The following is a 7,647-nucleotide window of genomic DNA, read 5'->3' as shown; positions in this document are numbered from 1 at the left end:
TGAATTTTAAAAGTGATTTTACCACAAGTCGATTTTCGTTCAAATAGATAAAAGAGAATAGATGGAAATTTTAGAACTCTCATTAAACCCTTTTAAAAATACAAATATCTATATTTGGTGACTGAAACTACGAAGTTATTAAAATTTTTGCATTTATTTCAATAACAGATGTAGTCTTTCGTGCATAATTCGTGAATAAAGGTCCCAACATTCAAGCACCAATATTCCGTTGAAATGAAAGCGTTACTTAGCAGTATATTAAAATACAGTTGGTACAGGAGGCGAGTTAACTATTGCCGTTAACTATAACAATTCACATACTTGGTGGGATCAGACACCCCCCCCCTTCAAAGCAAACGAGCACACTAATCAGTTATCATTGACACATACCACCAACAGTAGCACCTTAATTCGTTCGCCTCGTAACCGGGAGGTCGTGAGTTCGAGCCCTGCTCGTGTCATGACGGCGTTAAACCTACGACGTTAAAATAGACAGTGGTTGCTCCTTCGCCAAACGCTCGGCATTTAGAAGTGAGAGTCACGGGTCTTTCGGATATGACTTTATAAACGGAGGTTCCGTGTCGCAGTAGGCGTTGGTACGATAAAAAAAACCTCACTGCTACGGCCCTGAGCATAGGTCTTAATTTGTGGTACTTCACCTACTGCTGGTGACGTCTCAACATGAGTGAACAATTCTCGACGGGGCGTAAAACAAACAATCGACCAATCAATCATCATTAATTTTAAACTTATTGATGTAAGCAAAATTTTATAAAACATTATTTTTTCCAATATGGTTAAAACACTGATTTTTTTTTACAATCAAAGTAGCATTTGTTTACAGACATTATTTTCATAGTCAACTATTCTGATGCCGATCAGTGGTCGCTAATGAATTTCATACAATTCATAATACATGTATTTGGAAGACAAACAATCCAGATGTAAGTGCACGTGCATTATTTATATTTAAAGATTGATGTAATTTATTTATTTGAGCGCTCGGGTCTCAAGTTTACTTAATCAAATGAGAAAAAGACACTCTTACGAGACTTTGTGATCCGCCAAGAATGTGGAGTTTTTCCTTTGGAACATAATTATTGAAGACAAGGCAAGTTTCAGAAATTGAACACTAGATCCAGCACTACATCCGTAATATTCCTTATCGGGGGCCATCCATGCTATTCGAAATTCCTGTCCGGTATATGCTGCAATCACAATGAAGGTAGATACATATATAATCAGTTTCATTTCACACGCTTAGTACCAGATTTGTTGATGTGAGATATGCTGTCAGTTTCTTAAATATTACATCGTAGGTTCGTTTTAAAGTTTATGCTGGAGAACACTGTTGACAAGAAGCATGTCCTTACGTACTTTACACAAAGGTAATTTACGTTTCAGACAAGTGCAATGATTGGTGGTGTTCATTAAGGTAAAGCAAAGGAAGTCCTACCTGTGCTGGTAAAATCATAGGTTTGAAAACTCACATGCCAACTTTTAGATAATTGTACAAAGTCTTAAAAAATGGAATAAATGAAAATAAATGAGTGGTGAATATGGTTATAGCAAAATATTACGGGAAAATTCTATTTAATGGCTCGTTAAACACCTCTTATGAAGTATGATTTCACCGTCGAAAGAGTGATATAAGCTCTCAACTATATTAAATGATTTTTTTGTGATTTACCCCGTAATTATATAAAAAAAAAGGTGTTTAATTTGCAAATAAGAGATTCTAGAGTCCAAATTTCGCTGTGATTTGATGCATAATATGAATATCTAAGAAACCATGCCTAACATAAAATTATATACGAGATAATTGAGAGCTTGTATATTACTCTTTCGATGGTGAAATCATAAGTCATGAGGTGTTTTGACGAGCCATTAGATAAAATTTAGTGTAATGACCTACTTTAACAAGATATGGGACTTTGGTTGGTTTGAATACTGTTTTTCATTTTATAAAGTTTACCAAATCATAATTTACAGCTTACATCAGTGATTCATAAACCGAGTGTATTTTGTTTTATATTTAGATCATTGCTAATGAAAGGTGAAGATAACGAACAGTGACCAATCTCATAACTCCTATAAGCAATGCAAAATAGATAGTTGGGCAAACACGGACCCCTGGACACACCAGAGGTGGGATATGTTTTTGTTATTCTATTTGCTCCAAAATAATTACATCTCTATCAGGTTGATTATATGCTAGTAGTATTTGTTACATATATGTGTACATATGTTGCTAGCAAAGCAAATATTTCTTCCTGATGGGAAACATTTTCGAGAAAAAAAAGTCGACGGATGATAGTCGGAAGACGGGAACGTTATGAGATTGAACCCTTTTCGTTATTTTCACCTTTTCTTTCAAATGGAACTTAAATTTTTAAAAAAAATTATGTAACAAATATTGCAACATTTTAGCAATTCACATACTCATCAGGCTGAAAGATTGGTAAATAGTTCATATACAGTAATTTATTCACTTTATTATCTTGTATAACTAATACAAAAATATTTATTTTGATGAAAACTTAAGAGTGCAAAATCATTCAATCACTCATTGCAAACTATTAACGTAAGAGAAGCTTATCAGAGTTAGAACTGTTCGGAGCACTTTCACTGTACTGTTTCATGTTTGATGAAAACCAATAGATATTAAAGTATATTTTATGGGCTGTTGTCTCATAGTAAGACCTGAATCCACTGAGGAGTATGCACGTATCATTTCCCTTAAACCTTTGCCTGTTGCAGCTAATTAAAAGTCTTATATATATTGAAATGGATTAGATTTGTAGAAAGCACTTCGATATACTTTATAGTGTACCCCAAAAACAACAAAGATAGATGTAATCATTGAGTGAAATAAATCATCTTTTTTTACTCTATCAATTTCCAACCCAATGTTCAAAATTGAACAAAGGTGACGATAACGAACATTGATCAATCTCATAACTCCTGTAAGGAATACAAAATTAAGGGTTGGGCAAACACCCTTTGATTTCAGTTCAATCCACAGATAGCAGTCTTCTTCACCTGTAAAAGTGTAGAACAATATCCTAGAATATTTTTCGTGACTGTATATTGCGATGTCTCACAACACAAACAAATGGTGACTGGTCCCGGTAGCTCAATGGTAGAGTATTCTCGTCGTAACCGTGAGGTCGTGAGTTCGATCCCCGCTCTTGCCATAGCAGCGTCAAACCTAAGACGTAATGATAGGTAGTGATTGACCCTTCACCAAACACTAGACATGTAGAAGTGAGAACCATTCCTCGGTTTTTACGGTCTCATCCGAAGGACCGCTCCATTTCGTCGTCTCTTACAAGCAAGGGATATTCAGGACCTATTCTAAACTGGATCCCCACGGAAGCAAAATTCTCGAAGGGACGTAAAGTTAACATACAAACAGGTAACATTTGGGTATATTGCTATCTTCAAATCTAGGATAGTCAAATCATTGTCAAGAAAGCTTACAAAAAAGGTTGACTACTTAAAAACTCGTTTTGATGCACAAAGACTGATATTGAAAAACTGGAAAAAGTTCATTTATATGCAGCGAAAATAAGTACAGGTATTTCAATAATAATTTCAAAAAATCAATATATTTGGAAAAAGGATGGGGACCTTTGGAATAACGAAGAGGCCGGTCTCAGCTTTTACCAGTACACAAAACTTATTATAACAATCTTGTTCTATGCAACCTCCTTAGATCTATGCACACAAGAGAGACAACCTCAAGGTGTCTTCAGAGTCGTGTTGTTAAACCTCCAAAATATATTCACATGGAAAAAGATTTTTAAACAGAAATTCATACAAAAGTAAGACACGGTTGTATTTTGAATTCTGATCTGCACAGATGTATTACTAGTATTATTGCAAACCCAAAGTGTTTCACAAATACCGTGGGGATCCAGATTAGATTAGGTCCTCAGTACCCCTTGCTTGTCGTCAGAGGCGACTAAATTGGGCGGTCCATCGGATGAAACCGTAAAAACCGAGGTCCCGTGTCAAGGCCTAAAGTTTGCAGCTCTTCACCGGCAAATGGTGACGTCTCCATATGAGTGAAATATTCTCGTGAGGGACATTCTAGGGACGATCTAGTCCGTCAATACAACCTATCATTGGGTCAAATGCTGTCTGACGTGTTTCATACCGATTGTTTGGCCGTTCCTGGCACACTGATTTTGACTACGGATAACTCCGTTTACCTGATCAGGATATAGGACTCAAGGCGTTTGTGACCGGTCGACAGGGAATGCTTACTCCTCCTAGGCACCTGATCCCACCTCTGGTGTGTCCAGGGGTCCGTGTTTGTCCAACTATCTATTTTGTATTGCTTATAGGAGTTATGAGATTGATCACTGTTCGTTATCTTCACCTTTCACGTTAAACAATATTCAACCAATCAATCAATCAGAAGATACACAGCATTTGTTATTGTGTGTAATAATGTGTTTCGTCAAAACAATCTTCAATGAATAACCTTAAATTATCAATGTACTTATATCTCGTATGTAGGAAATACGAATTGCATGATATAATTGTAAACAATTCATTATCTGCATAGGTATCAAGTAGAGGACTATCGTGGTTTTTTTTGTCAATGAATATATGCAAAGAATTTACCAAGTTACGACAGAATTGCAATATTTTTACTCATTTTTCCACCCCCGAGATATTTTTATGAAATTCAAGATTTGAAACTTTCATTTCCCAGATTTTAAACCTGTCATTTTGTTTTCTTTACATTCTCAAATTTTTTTTTTACTCAGAGGTACCATCAGCTACAAGTGAAGGTTCTAATGTTTACCTACCCACCTGAACCCACCTCTGGTGTGTCCAGGGGTCCATGTTTGCCCAACTTTTTATTTTGTATTGCTCATAGGAGTTATGAGATTGATCAATGTTCGTTATCGTGTAATTGTGCACGCAATACATCCAACCAGATACCCAGTGTATATGTACGTGCATGATTAGATTCCCGATTTCTATCAACTGTAAAATCCCTGACCAGACAAGCATTCAATACAGGAAAATTTTCGACTGTGATGTCTCCCCTGATTGACGACACCCTGTTTGGCATGGGTGAAGTGTGTCACAGTCTGTATAATGGAATGACAACGTGTTGTAAAGTTCTAACGAGATACAAATGGAGTTTATCATTTTATTTCGTGGATTTGTCAGAAGAAAGAGAATCTAATATTTTCAGTAAGGGCTTATCTCCGATACTTGTTGAATAGATGTCCGCATTTGCTACGGTTTTTTTCCGCGAGTATACCATGTGCATTACATATTATGCATATGGCATGCACCTTTAATTTGCAAGAATTGATATAAATGATATGTTTTATGCTCTTTGCTTATTCCATTCTATCAGTATGTAATTGGCAAATGATTTCTCCGCATTTATTTCATAAGAAACTGTAAATACTTGCATGTACTTGCAAGTATTCAAGAAAAAGTTTTTTTTTGCATTTTTGTCTAAATTATCTAAATTTTCATTGGTATACAATAAATATTTTGTATTTTTGAGCAAAGCATAATATTTTAAAATATGATTTTATTTATTTCTCATTCCCTTTATATTACTATCGGAGATGTGCACTGGTTGAGTCCACCTAGAAAAAGCACTCAGGTGGGACAATCACATTTGAGGTATATACGGGTTGAGTAAATTAGGCTACCTGAGAGAAATATGGCGGATAATATGAGAAATGTGTATGTATGTATTAATTCATGTCAGCTTTAAGTAGCTCCGAAGCAGCAGGGTTGGCAATTGTGAGTTTACATCCTGAGGTTAGGGTACCATTGAGGCAGAGTGGCTGTGTGTCAGAGGTAGGTAGTTGATGTTTGTGGTCGATAGGTGTGGGTGTTCAGAGGGCCTGGAATGATTTAAGGGTCAGGGACACGGGGTCGGCACAGATCGAGGTGTTACCCGGCACAAGTGAGAAGTGTGGTTGGCTGGAGGATACAAAGGTACATGTAAGTGTTAGTCACCAGGCTGGTTGGCTGGAGGACACCGGGATTGTGTCGGTTGCCAAGGTGAAATGACTTATGTTGGTCTTTTGATCGCAAATTTATTCTATTCTGTAAAGAACCACTGAACCAGAAAAGCTGAAATTTACATGGAAGCTTCCTGACATAGTGCAAATTCAAGTTTGTTAAAATCGTGACTTCCGGGCTTAGGCTGGGACCAAAATAGGAGATTAAAGATTCATATACAAATATAGAGGGAAAATCTTTTAAAACCTTCTCAAGAACCACTGGGCTAGGAAAGTACGAAGTTACACGAAAGGTTCCTGACATAGTGCAGATTCAAGTTTGTTAAAACCATTACCCCCAGGGTTAGGATGGGGATCAAAGATTTACATGCAAATATATAGGTAAAATATTTGAAGAACCACTGGGCGAGAATAGTTTTTATTTAAATGAAAGGTTCCTGACATAGTGCACATTCAAGTTTGTTAAAATCATGACCCCTTAGGTTAGGTTGGGGCCACAATAGGGATCACAATTTTACATACGAATATATAGCGAAAATCTTTGACTATGGGCCAAGATGACTCAGGTAAGCGATGTGGCCCATCGGCCTCTTGTTAAAATCATTTGCGAAGACCCGTGACATTCACAGATGATGGCGAGCTTTTGGTGATGGAACTGTCACTATCTGTTTTAACGACTTAGGTCTGTCGCGGCCGGCATTTGAATCCCGATCTGCGTGCGGGGCGAACGTCCTAACCTCTAGACTACCGCGGCGATTGTATCTAAGTATGAAGAAGACGCGCACGACTCTGTGGTGTCAATTTTTGGGAAGTTTAGGAATCCAGTATACTGAGCCCCAGTGTAGATACATATTCACTTCTGATTTACTAACCGCTACGTCTTCATATGAGTGAAAAATTCTCGAGTTGGACGTTAAAGAAAATACAATCAATCAATTAATCTGGTTTATTAAACACAGAAGGATAGATGGTACGTGCTTTGTTTTAATGTGTCTTTTAATATTCCTCTTTTACTTTTAATCCATTTTGGCAAAGTGACCGGTCGACAGGAGATGTTTACCCCTCCTAGACAACTGATCCCACCTCTGGTGTATCCAGGGGTCCGTGTTTGCCCAACTATCTATTTTGTATTGCTTTCAGGAGTTATGAAACTGATCACTGTTCGTTATCTTCACCTTTCATTAAATTTTTCTTTTTCATATTTAGATCATTGTCTGGCATAATCTTCGACATAATTCATAATAGAGATGAAGTTCTGTCGCCAATTGAAAGAATGAGGTTCTCTGTATTTAGGACTTTTTTTTAAAATAAGTGATTTGAGATCCTCATTTTCAACCACATCAACATCACCAGTAATGACATGTCCAGCTGGACTACAGTTGAAAGAAGACGAAGAACAAGAACACGTAGGTGGATTAAGTATAAGATGGTCTGTATCTAGGCTTTGCAAAATTTGCTTATAATTAAAATGTTTGGATGCAATAGTAGAAGTATAATTGTAGGAAATACAGGGTGTAGACCTGAACTTGAAATATGTTGGAATACAAGATTGAATTCTTTTATGACGAAGAATGTTGCTTATGTAGACGGTATTTATTCCTTTGTAAATTGAAACTTTAAGAACTTGCGGCATGGT

Source organism: Ostrea edulis, chromosome 6 (genome assembly GCF_947568905.1).
Source record: "Ostrea edulis chromosome 6, xbOstEdul1.1, whole genome shotgun sequence".
NCBI lineage: Eukaryota > Metazoa > Mollusca > Bivalvia > Ostreida > Ostreidae > Ostrea > Ostrea edulis.
This window is presented reverse-complemented; position numbering follows the sequence as displayed.